The 13,295-nt window shown below is 34.7% G+C and overlaps 1 protein-coding gene across 3 annotated transcripts in view; it reads right to left on the bottom strand.

Annotated features, from left to right (window-relative positions):
* The window catches only part of LOC123673783 (frizzled-2), an 81,882-nt gene that overhangs the window by 13,861 nt on the left and 54,726 nt on the right, over positions 1–13,295 (bottom strand). The window contains exon 1 of one of the 3 annotated variants that reach the window (XM_045608465.1): positions 10,464–10,595. The exons of 1 other annotated variant lie outside the window; for it this stretch is intronic. The gene's annotated coding sequence lies outside the window, so the exon portion shown is untranslated. Of the gene's footprint in view, positions 1–3,845; positions 3,977–10,463; positions 10,596–13,295 lie in introns of those variants that run through there. One more of the 3 variants, XM_045608464.1, reaches the window with a different exon arrangement.

Raw genomic sequence — 13,295 nt, 5'->3', positions numbered from 1 at the left:
GCCAAATTCATCGAAGTTCGATGAAGGTTTTAACGAATGTGAGGCGTGATGGTCGCTTTTTTGAAAAGAACCCGGGAAAATGCAGCTTCGGAGTACGTGTTATTAGGCCAATTGAAAAGTCGCCGGTCTGATGCACAAATGGCGGTGCTGGTATTCCATCCAAATGATTTTTAGTTAGTACTAAGATGTCTAAAAACATGGTGAATGAACTCGTCAAATTTTGAATGCAATGACATTCGACCAAATTGAAAATATTAGTTTTAGTTCGTGGCGGCGCCGCTATGTCATATTTGTCATTTCGATCTTTTTTCCGTTGTTTTTGATTGGATACATTAATTAAAAACCGATACTGACCAATCAAAAGCGATGTGTACCCGAGTATGATCGTGCAAAATCGTGAAACAAAACACGAAACGTTTACTGGAATGAATTCAAATATTTGTAATAGAGAGAGAGTTTATTGGTATTTCAATTGCAAGAATTACTTCCATAGATCATAACTATAATGAAAGATATACATATAGGTACATAATGGCACAAAACTCATAAATAATAAATAACACGAATCTTAATTTGTTGATAGCGCTACCTACAGTTGATATAAAAAGCTTAACTAATATTCTCAAAATTGGCAAAACAAAAGCTAATCAGTTCATACACCTGGTTTTTAGACATCTTAGTTAGTACCAACCTTCAAACGATATGTGTCAAAATTTGACAGCAGTTCGACCATTATTTTGTGAGATATTGCGCTGTGAGTATCGCTATTTTGGTTATTTGAAAAAAGATTGAAAAAAAAGAATTTTGTGTGTTGATAAAATATTGCTTTTTGAAGGGAAAAAATACAGTTGGAGCGAAATCTTGGCTTGATGAAGAGTTTCCGGGGTCTGCACCACCAGAATCAACCATCATTGATTGATATGCTAAGTTTAAACGTGGTGAAATGAGCACCGAAGACGGCGAACGCAGTGGACGCCCAAAAGAGGCTGCCACCGACGAAAAAATCAAAAAAGTTCACAAAATAATTCCGAATGACCGTAAAGTGAAGTTGATCGAGATAGCAGACATTGTGAAGATATCATCTGAACGTGCACATCATATCATTCACGAATATTTGCACATTTGAAAGCTGTGTGGAAAATGGGTGCCGCACGAGCTCACAATCGATCAAAAGCAACAACGTGTTAATGATTCTGAGCAGTGTTTGAAGCTGTTTAAGTGCAATTAACCTGAATTTTTGCGTCAATATATGACAATGGACGAAACAGGGCTCCATCATTTCACTCTGGAGTCCAATCGACAGTCAGCTGTTTGGAATGCACACGATGAACTGAATCCAAAGCGAGGAAAAACACAACAGTGAGCTGGCAAGGTTATGGCATCAGTATTTTGGGATGCGCAAGGTATAATATTCATTGATTACCTCCAGAAGGGCCAGACCATCAACAGTGATTATTATATAGCGTTATTCGATCGTTTACGGGATAAAATCGTTAAGAAACTGCCCCATTTGAATAAAAAAAGGTGCTGTTTCATCGAGACAATGCGCCGTGCCACAAATCAATGGAAACAATGGCAAAATTGCATGAATTGCGCTTCGAATTGCTTCTGCATCCACCGTATTCGCCAGATTTGGCCCCCAGCGATTTTTTCCTTTTGTCACCTCAAAAGAATAGGTATTCGCTGGAAACAAAATAAGCGCCAATAAAGAAGTAATCGCTGTGATGTGAAGAATCGAAACCGTGTGCTTGAGATCAACAGAGAAAATTGCTGCTGTAGTTTTTTTAATATTGAAATTAAACCTCTTATTGGAAAACCCTTCAAAGAAATACATACTTCATCGCTTATTAACGATCAAAGAGACAAGATTAAAATTTGCATCATCCAGTTGGCGGTACACCATCCAATCGCATATGAATAATTATTATTACTGTTTCGCATTCAGTACATATCCATTCTTCATGCAGATGTCAACCTCATAGCGTCGTGTAATTAAATAGGAATGTTCGGTTTAATTCGTATCTTCTCGTACGCATCGAGAATGACACGTCGACAGATCAAGTTAATGTTCTAATCTCATCGAGATTGGAATTGGAGATTCGATTTTCGTTAGAGTAATTTGTCTTTCGAGCCAGGAAGTGGCGAGTTTTTGAATGAACGAGTGTTGGAATGAGCCTTCTGTACGAGTGTTATTTTCTCTAATTAAATTAAAACTTTTATAAAAATTAATGGAATATCTCCATAAATATCGTTTCTCTATTTCAGTATCGCAATGAGTTCATTACAGTACTAAGAACAGTGCTGTAATGAACTCATACAGCATTGTTTTCAGTTATATTCGTCGTTTTGTGGTTGTCCACACTGACTTCCGATCCTATCAAATTTCAATACACGTCAATTGTCAATGTAATATAATTTGGATAAAGTGAAATGATCTGCAACATTATTCGCAATTTCTCTTAATTCTGGTGGTGTTAAATCAATTTCGTCAGACACAATTCTTGAATTTCATACGTTATTTTAAATTATTTTAAAATTCGAAACAGACGATTCAAATTCCGTAATCTATCAATTTTCGTAACCACACCAACTGCCAAGATACAATACAAAAGTCACTAGGCTATATACTCTGATTTTTTCATTGAATTTCGACATTATATCACAAAACTTAGCTGAAATGGAGAAAATATCGTTAAAATACTCGTTGCAGAAGGCATTTTCAACACTCATGCATTCGACAACTCTTTCCTTCTATGCTTGTTTTCGAATTTAACATTCGTGTTGGAATAGGAGCCCATTCTGCAACTTGTTACAGAATATATTATTCTCTAAATTGGCTGGGTTTTTATTGAAATTTATGGAATATTTCCTTAATATCGTTTAGTGATTTTTGCATTGAACTATGTGGGTTGGCAGAAGAGTTTTCTGTAACACAAATTAGACATATAATAGATAAATCCGTGGAAGAAGAGTTCCGAGTACCAACATTTGATAATAAAATATAACCTTGAAATCTGTGCGAATCTGCGATATTCTCGCGCGATTTTGTTCTACAAGATGTGGCAGCATGAACGGATTGTCCTCAGAATCAGAGAATGGTATATTCTAAAACAAGTTGCAGAATGGGCTCCTATTCCTACACGAAAGCGAAATTCGAAAACAAGCGACGGAGGCTCGAGTTTTCGAACGCATGAGTGTTGGAATTGCCTTCTGCAACGAGTATTAGACGATGTTTTCTCTATTTCTGCCAAGTTTGTAAATTATTATCGAAATTTAATGAATAATTCAGATTATACATCTTAGTGACTTTTCTATTGTATCTTGGCAGTTGGTGTGACTCTTACGAAAATTACGGAAATTTAAGTTGAATCTTACGTTTCGAATTTTGGAATAATTTACAATTACGCATTAAATTCGTGAATTGTGCCTGACGAAATCAATTTAACACCAACAGAATTAAAAGAAATTAAGAATAATGTTGCAAATCATTTCACTCTATTCAAATTATATTATATTGACAACTGACGTGTGTTGAAATTAGATAGGATCCGAAGTCAGTGTAGGCAACCACAAAACAACAAATATAACTGAAAACGATGCTGTAATGAGTTCATTACAGCACTGTTTTCAGTACTTTAATGAACTCATTACGATACTGAAAGAGAGAAAAAAAATATGAAAACAAAGTTATACCTACGAAACAACTATATGGCAGAAGAGTAAAATGAAAATTGTCTGAGTGTAAGAAATCACCCATTTTACCGCATCTAGACTCGAACGTATTCCTATCGCATCAACCATCTGATCGCCACATTCGATCTCGATAAGAACTCAAGTTCACTAACCTTGAAACTTCACGAAGACAATTTCGACGAATTCTGCAACTTGCAAACATACCAATACCGTCCACATCTCTCCGGAATGGGGTCAGGATCTACATAGACGAGATAGAACTGAGGATAACGTGTAATTACCAGAACAATGCACGGCGAAATAATCGATTATTGCCAATATACATGGCATAGTTCGGAATGAGGTAGATAAATCCGATAATGATATCATTCGCAATCAATTCCTACTCTGATTTCGTTGTCGACAACTGGATTTACTACAGAGGATTAGTGCATTTTAATGGATCATTGTAGCTATCTGGATTAACGTCACGTGATTATATTGGAGATAGGATTTTGATTTTTTATGTTGATGGTGCTCGATTGGATTGATATGGATGAGATGTTCGGGGAATGCTGTCAGGAGCATTTTTGGGCCTATCAATCTGTATCTGTCTGCTAATTTAGTTGAAAACACAGCAAGTTTTTTAGAATTATTTATTATTTACTTCCATTTCGAGAAAGATTTCAAATCATCAACGAAAATATTTCAATTTTCTTATATCTTATGGGGGATTTGATTCCACGAAAAATAGGCATATACAACTAAAAATCTTCCTTTCAGGATTAGAATATTTGATCCCCTGCCTATCGATTTAACGTATATTAGGCCAATTGAAAAGTCCCCGGTCTTATGCACAGATGGCGGTGCTGGTATTGAATCCATATGATTTTTAGTTAGTACCAACCTTCAAACGATACGTGTCAAAATTTGACAGCAGTCCGACCATTAGTTTGTGAGATATTGCGATATGATTGTAGCTACTTTTGTTATTTGAAAGAAGATGGAAAAAAAGAATTTCGTGTGGTTTTTTGAAGGGAAAACATACAGTTGACGCTAAATCATGACTTGATGAAGAGTTTTCGGGGTCTGCACTAGGAAAATCAACCATCATTGATTGGTATGCTATGTTTGAACGTGGTGAAGTCACGACGAAAAAATCAAAAAAGTTCACAAAATAATTTTGAATGACCGTAAAGTCATAGCAGAGATAGCAGACATTGTGCTATGTCATCTGAACGTGTATATCATATCATTCACGAATATTTGTACATGAGAAAGCTGTGTGCAAAATGGGTGCTGCGCGAGCTCACATCAATCAAAAGCAATAACGTGTTAATGATTCTGAGCAGTGTTTGAAGCTGTTTAAGTGCAATAAACCTGAATTTTTGCGTCGATATGTGACAATGGAGCATTTCACTCCGGAGTCCAATCAACAGTCAGCTGAGTGGACTGCACACGATGAGCCGAATCCAAAGCGGGGAAAAACATAACATTCAGCTGGCTAGGTTATGGCATCAGTATTCTGGGATGCGCAAGGTATAATATTCATTGATTACCTACAAAAGGGCCAGACCATCAACAGCGATTATTTTATAGCGTTATTGGATCGTTTGAAGGATGAAATAGTTTAGAAGAAAAAAAGGCGCTGTTTCATCATGACAATGTGCTGTATCACAAATCAATGAAAACAATGGCAAAATTGCATGAATTGGTTCTTCATCCACCGTTTTCGCCAGATCTGGCCCCCAGCGACTTTTTCCTGTTCTCAGACCTCAAAAGAATGCTCGTTGGAACGAAATTTAGCGCCAATGAAGAAGTAATCGCCGAAATTGAGGCTTATTTTGAAGCGAAAGACAAATCGTACTACAAAAATGGTATTGAAAAGATGGATGATCGCTATAATCGCAGTATCGCTCTCGAAGGCAACTATGTTGAAGTGTTACTATGGTAGACCGGGGATGCATTTTTCTATACCACAGAAAGGTTCCGAGCCAGTAAAAGGTGTTCATACTCTCTCTGTGTGCAACTGTATCTTCTATTACAATCGTTGCATAAGATACGAACTGCTTGGACAAGAAATCGACCAGCACAAGAATCATTCGAATGCACCAAAATATTCTTTTCGAGTTTCATTCGAACTAAAGGAAACCCTGCAATCCATAAAGCCTCTCATCTACTTTCGACTTCAAACCAGAACGCTACACGCATCGCCTCCGCTATCTAGTCTCAACATCTACAAAAAAAAAAAAAAAAAAATACCGTGGAACCCGAGAAGCATCGTCAGCCAAGCACGGTACATTTCCCAATCGTCCCATCGAACACGAATCGGTCCGTGCAGCTGGACTGAAGAAATCGAGCTCGAAAACCACTAAATTGGAAATGTCAATTTAAGTGGCTACCGATTACATCTGCAGGTTATCCGAGGGGGTGGGGCGGTAAGGTCTTGGCTTCAATTTAAAATGGGAGAGAACCGTCGTTACGTCGGCTTAATCGCCGCCTCCGCGATGCGAAGGACGATGGGCTTGGTTCTCGGGCTGCCGCAAGGCTCCGTTCGATGCCTAATTAATTTCGATGAGGGGTAACAACTACTGCGTTTTTCGTTGTTTTTTTTGGTCTGGATCTGGATGGCGCTGATTTATTGGAACGGTTGTTGGATTGAATTAAAACTCTTATCTCGATAAACACTTTGAAAATCATTCAAGTTCTGCTGACACTCAAAGTTTATTTTTTGGAATATATGGTATCGAAAACTCAACATTATGCCTAATTATTTGCTCCTATCTCGTAGAATAGATCATATTATCGAAACAAGAGGCTTAAAAATGGAGAAAAATTTTGAAGGATCTTAAATTGAAACCCAGGTTTTCTCTTTCATATTTTGCTTACCTTCGAGCCTTACTCAAGAAATTTTGAACTGGAAATTTTCAGAGTAGGTTTGGATCTCGAATTATGAAGTTAATTCTCAGAGCAATAAACATAGCTAGAGAGAGCGTATGTCATTTTCAGAAAGCAAAATTTGTCCCCAACATGAACTATCAAATTTGACAAGAAGCACGAGGAAATGAAAACATATCAGTGATGTGATATTTCACTCAATTCGCGAGTTTCTCCACAAAGAACGAACGTCTCATGTCCTATAGTGAATCAACGTTTCATATTAACTCAAAATATATTGAGATGAATACCTAAATATATCAGAAATTCAGAAAACAAACTTCAAGCGCGCCAAACGACGTGAAACAACCGATGACATTAGGAGAGCAAAAGTTGACAAACCTTGCATTTCAGCAGGTAGATACAGAAAAAAATAATTATTATGCTTATTATGAAATCGACAATTAGGAAAAATATCGAACTCCAGATATTCAAATTTGCATATTTGATCTGGAATCACTCAAATAAATTTATTTCATTCAATATAATATACATTTATAACGTATAGTAAAATTGTGGATTTGAAAATTTATCATGATCCATCAACGTAATATAACCATGTTGGGGGACATATAAAAATTGTGTATACTCCCTCTATCTATGTTTATTATTTTAAGGATAATACTGAATCATTCAGGGTTTTTAGATCAAGTTACGCTAGGTTCACATTGAAATTAATGTAATTCTTAGTGCCAAAATGTGTGGTTAATTTTTAGATCTATAAAATTTTTCAATACTTGAAAAGAAGCCATTATTGAAGGTGAATATATGAGAATGAAAGAATTGAATGTTTTTTTATGGATAAAACTTAGCCATAGATTATAAATTAGACTTTTGTCAAGTTCTTTTTGTAGTGGAATTTCAAGACATATCAACCTTGCAGTCCTTCAAATTTCGTACCTGCAGTGGCACTCAATTCTATTTAGTTCTGCTGACAGTTCAAGACTGTGATCATAAATATGTCGTGGTAAAAATTAGAAATTTAGGACATGAATTGGACGAAGTTTTGACTTTATGGGTTATAAATCTAGTGCTCCATTGGAAGCATTGACAGTCAAGCCAGTTTGGCAGCAATAAAACTATTATACAGTGAAGGGTATCGCAGTAAAAAAATTGAAAGGACGATTTACCATACTTCAAAAATGAAAATATACAGGGTCGTCCAACAATGACTTGGTATAACAAAAATACGAGCATATCATATCAACTCAAATCGAGATATTTAGCATGACAGGTTGTTTTTTTTTTATTATTTGATATTACAATGTTATTCGCCAAAAAAATAATTCTTATAAGACTCACCGTAACTTTGTAATATGAAATATTCCAAGTGACTTATAATGGAAAAAAATGTTAGGATGGGTTTGATAGATCTCTTTTTCGACATGCAGAAACCAAAAATTGAAAAAATATAGGTTTTCTATTGAAAAACCAAATTTGGTACACGTTCAGAAAACACCTTGTGTGACCGATTTTTTTATTATTCAAGCAATAAGGTAACTATCTTTCAATTTGAGAATTTTTTCTTAATTTACACTCCACAGTGGAAACAGAAGCAATATTCCACAATATTTCAAGAAAACAGACTGATGATTGAAACAGCAAAAAAAATTTTACTCTGGATTTTCACAGAATTCATTTTTTCTTCCAATAATAAAACTCTAATAGAAAAAAGTGAGGAATTCATACAATTCACTGTTCACTGTTTTTCAAGACGTTTATAATGCACAATTCGATATTTCATAGATGATTAGAATGGAAGATTTAACTTACATCATTCAAGAAGAATGGCTGAGATAAGAAATCGAAATTCCTTGTAACAACACTGAAATAATGCTTTTGGATTCACATAAAAACAAGCGCTAGACACGCTTGGTGGTCACTATTGATACTGAGGAATGCAGAACTGGATGTAGCTTCTGCTTTCAGAATGAGACGTTTGCATTCGATAACGAAGAACACAAATATGAATAGCAATGCTAGCTCCTGTCTAATCCCAAAACAAATCGGACAATATTGTAAAGGAAACAAATAAAAGTATCGTTGGAACCTGTTAACAAGAAGTGATAATATTGACGGAATGGTCAGAAAACTAGAACCGCAGAGCTCACAAACTGAATAAGTAAATTAGAAACGATAGGCAAACACAATTTATAGGAAATTAGAAGAGGGAGTTTCTGTGAAACGCAAAATGATTGCTATGATTAGCACATCAAACGAGACCGATATTGAAAATTCAATAAATATCAAATGTAATCAACAACCACTGCATATCATGAATTTCGAAATTTTATAACGATGAGTTATCTAGGAACATGATCTTCAACATCTCAATCTTAGACTTTTGAAATAGACTCGGAAGTTTCGAAAATATAATGATGTTGAAGGGAAATTTATTAAAATCCAATTTAATCAGTTATTATTTTTCCTGGCAAATATGGGACCGATTCTTCAGATTAGATTTTTGGGAAAATTTTTGTAGGTTTGTTCGTTTCCACTTTTTGCTGCCAATATACATGTTAGGTGAAACAGGTAGAATATATCCTTCTCCGAATGCATTTCTCGTTTTGGTGATACTTTTCGTTTAGAATTGTAAGAATTTATGTGACTGTAGGTTTTATGTGCAAAAGCAGTTGACTTTGCATCAATTTGGTCTCGATTTTTTCAATAAATTCGTGAATAGAATTTTAAATTATTTTGAGAATTTCCCTTCCAACTTTGGTCGTATGGAACTCAAACGGAAAAATAAAATACAGCTTTCGATATATCATAAAAATCATAAAACCTTGTTTTAGAAAGGCAATCAGAGTTATAATCCAATTAACTTAATTATATTAGTATCCAATATCAAATATGTTCTACAGAATACTGATGAGCGTAGAAACAAAGTTTCGTAAACATAATTAACTTCAATGATATTTTGATACTGCCTAATTAATGTAATTGGTTGAAATATCCAAGAGATCCATATCACAAAAAATATAGAAAATCAAAGAAAATTTTATATTGTAGGTTCAGCGTAAAACATCTCGACATGACGAAAAAAAAGAATCAATCAATCAAGACGAGATATCAATATAAAAGAAAATTAATAATTTCAAAATTCATAACTAAAAGTGCTAGACTTTGGAGTTAAGAATTAAGCATTCTCTATCATCTTAGCTCTTAGCAGTACATATTTTCAGTTTCACGATTCATGATAAGTTTCTGAGAATAGTTATTTGTTTTACTAGGCAGTAAAGTAGTAGATTGGCTGCCGCGGCTGATAGTTCAGCCAAGGCAGTCAATCTACTTTTCTGCCGAGTTTAACATATTATTTTTTCGTTTGCTTATAATGATACATGTATTTGCAAATTATTACAATCTTTTTATTTTTCATGTAGTGATAATTTAAAATGAAATTTGATAGAAATCGCAATTTTTGTAATGGCTGGTTTCTATGGGACTGTATATGTCCATGATAATTATAGTTAGACAACTTAACATTGCAGAAAATAATATCAATGTTCAAACAGTTATTTGAAGCAGTAAATACACCCTGAAATAACTTTTTCTCCTTTTTTAGTATCGAGAAACTTACTCTATTATTGTTCGTTTATTTCTAATGAAGAATTCGATTGAATCGAATATATTTTCGGATAACTATGAGAAGAAAAGATACCTCATTCTATAATCTGAATATCCAAAGTGAATAATGTCAATGTTCAAAAAATTGCCGTAAATATACCGTAAAGTAACTTTTTGTACTATTTAAGTATCGAGAAACTTATTCCATTATTATTCGTTTATTTCTGATGAAGAATCCGATTGAATCAAATATTATTTTTTCGGATAATTATGAAAAGAACAAGTACCTTATTTAATAATCCAAAAATATCCAAAGTAAAAAGAAGCACAACACAAAAAATAGAATTTCGCACACACAAGAGCACAAGCACAGGTGATGGAACGAATATCCGTCCTTCCAAGTCAGAATACACCGCACAAATATTTATTCAAATGGCCAAGCGGACGAAAGAGCAGTTTTCTAGCTCCAAAATGGGTATTGTTATCGCCAGCGCGGGATGCAAGCAACTGAGACCGAGATAAATAAGGGACAGAGGTATAGGAGACGTTCAGGTGAAATCGTCAAAAGGCATAGAAGTCCCTTAGAATTCCGAGAAGGCACGTTTAGTTTGACATTTTACCTCGATTCCTGTTTATTCACAAACCAACCTTGGGCCCAGATGCTGAATAAGATAATGTCTTCTAACCGCCTCGTTAATATTTTATGCCGTCAAGTACTTTTGAACAGGTACTTTGGTCGCAGCTCAAGAATGACTGCTTGTAAATTTGTGACTCAAGAATTTTGGAATTTTTAGTCACGTATAGTTAAGACGGTTAAGTACACCATTTGCCATAAATTCTTAATGCATCATTATCGACGGTAATTCGAAATATATTCTATGAAAGTTGCCCTCAAGACGTTTTTATCATTTGCGTTTCAATTTGTGTGCCACCGTTCAAATGAGAATTGTACAAGGCAATATAACTGTAATTCTACGTTTGTTGCAAATGAGTTGAAATAGGCTGAATTAAGTGGAATCGAGAATTGAGTAAACCTTCAGGATGGTTGTAGAGAAATGTTTGAAGAGAATATTGAGATCCGAATCAATGGATTCGAAATGTAATTATTGAATTAATATTGCATACTCTACAATGCTGCTTTATAACTCTATTATAGCCCGAGAAGATCGAATTCATGCATGCATATATCAAATTTTGTCTGCATCATTTATGAACCCTTCTACCCCTGAATTTCACGTTGATTCGTTTTTGAGTTCCTGAAAAATTACTCTTTCAAATATTTCAAAAATGCTAAAACGTTTTTTCAGTAATTTTATGGCCAGTTGCACCATTTGCCTAAACATTCTCAAGAGAAATAAAAAAGTAATCAATAGTTAGGCAAATGGTGCAACTGGCCATTAGAGTTCATATGATACTCGTAACAATTCATAGAAATAAATTACCGTTTAGAGATACAGAGAAGAGTTGGCGTTTTTCAAATGCGACACCCTATATTATGCAATAGTTTCTTAGGCGTAGCATTGTCGAAGGGCATTCGTTACAGATTCTTCAAAAATTTCATCCGTTTCAAGGATATTGAGTTGTTTAACACAGTTATTGAAATGGGACACCTTATATGTAAATATTTTTAATTCATTTTCATTTATTCGGAGATTCAATTCATTTTGTATATTGTATAATTGTAATCAATATTAGTATTCAAAATATGGGAGGGAATACTGAATGATCTCATATATCAACTTCATTCATATCAATAAACTATTTGACTTAATTGAGGTGCTCCATTGTGGAAGTTGTTTTTGGGATTTTTGCAATTTCACAAGAACTATCAAATTTGACATGAAGCGGGCGGAAATGAAAACATATCAGTTATACGATATTTCACTTAATTCTCGAGTTTAGATGTAGAGCCATGCATTAATATAAATTCTAAATATATTAAAATATTTCTATCCACAAAGAACGCATATGTCCCATAATCACTCAACGTTTCATATTAACTCAAAATATATTGAAATAAATACCTAAATATATCTGAAAATGAACTTCAAGTGCGCCAAACGACGTGAAACAACCGATGACACTAAAAGAGCAAAAGTTGTCAAATCCTAGATTTGAGCAGGTAGATACAGAAAATAATAAATATTCTGCTCATTAAGAATTCGACAATAAGGAAAAATATCGGATTTCAAATATTCAAATTTGCATATTTAATCGGGAATCGTTCAAATATAGTAATTTACGTAACAAGTCCGGAAAATAGGGTTTTTTGGATGAATAGACAAAATTCCAGGACGAGCGTAAGCGAGTCCTGGAAGTCTGTGAGTCCAAAAAAACCATTTTCGGGCGTGTTGCGTACAATATTTTTTCGGCAACCATGTAAAATAACACTATCGCTGCTGCTTTCCATATTTTATTGCACTTGCGATAAAAAACATGCATATTTTTGACAACTAATTTCATATGAACTGTCAGCCGTTATCTCGGTTGCTATGAATTCTATGATTCTTTTCCGGCCTAGTCCGGGAAGTACGTACTTTCCGGACTAGGCCGGGAAATGCTACTTTCTCAGAGAAAAAGCGTCCGGGAAGTGAGCACTTCCCGGACGGTTGCCGAAAAAAAATATTTCATTCATTACATTCATAAAAATGATATAGTAAAATTGTGGATTTGAAAATACATATATCACAATCCGACAACGTAATCGAAGCATGTTGGGGACAAGTAAAAATTGCATATACTTCCTCTATCTATGTTTATTACTCTATGGTAGTGAATAAGCGGAAGGTACTGAATTGGACTGTTTCAAAAATGTTTTGATGTCAAAATTATTCGTTGGCGGTTTACTTTAAAGGAAGTACAGCAACTTTGGATGAATAATACAAAATTTTGCATTTCATCAAATGTCTAGTATCTAGGTCATTCAAAACAACAGCTAGTCAGAGATAATTCTTCAAGAATCTCAAACAAGAACAGAGTTACCTTCACTTGTTGGCATCCCAGTTCCGAATCATCAACACCAATGCAATTTAGGATCTTTTTTTAATCCGCTCGCTTCCAATGTTGATAATCCTGACAAACAAACCGGACGTAACATCTAAACGCTTTTTAGTAGCCAC

Source organism: Harmonia axyridis, chromosome 2, assembly GCF_914767665.1.
Source record: "Harmonia axyridis chromosome 2, icHarAxyr1.1, whole genome shotgun sequence".
Taxonomy (NCBI): Eukaryota; Metazoa; Arthropoda; class Insecta; order Coleoptera; family Coccinellidae; genus Harmonia; species Harmonia axyridis.
The sequence above is the reverse complement of the archived record's forward strand: the minus strand, read 5'-3'. Positions and strand labels throughout refer to the sequence as shown.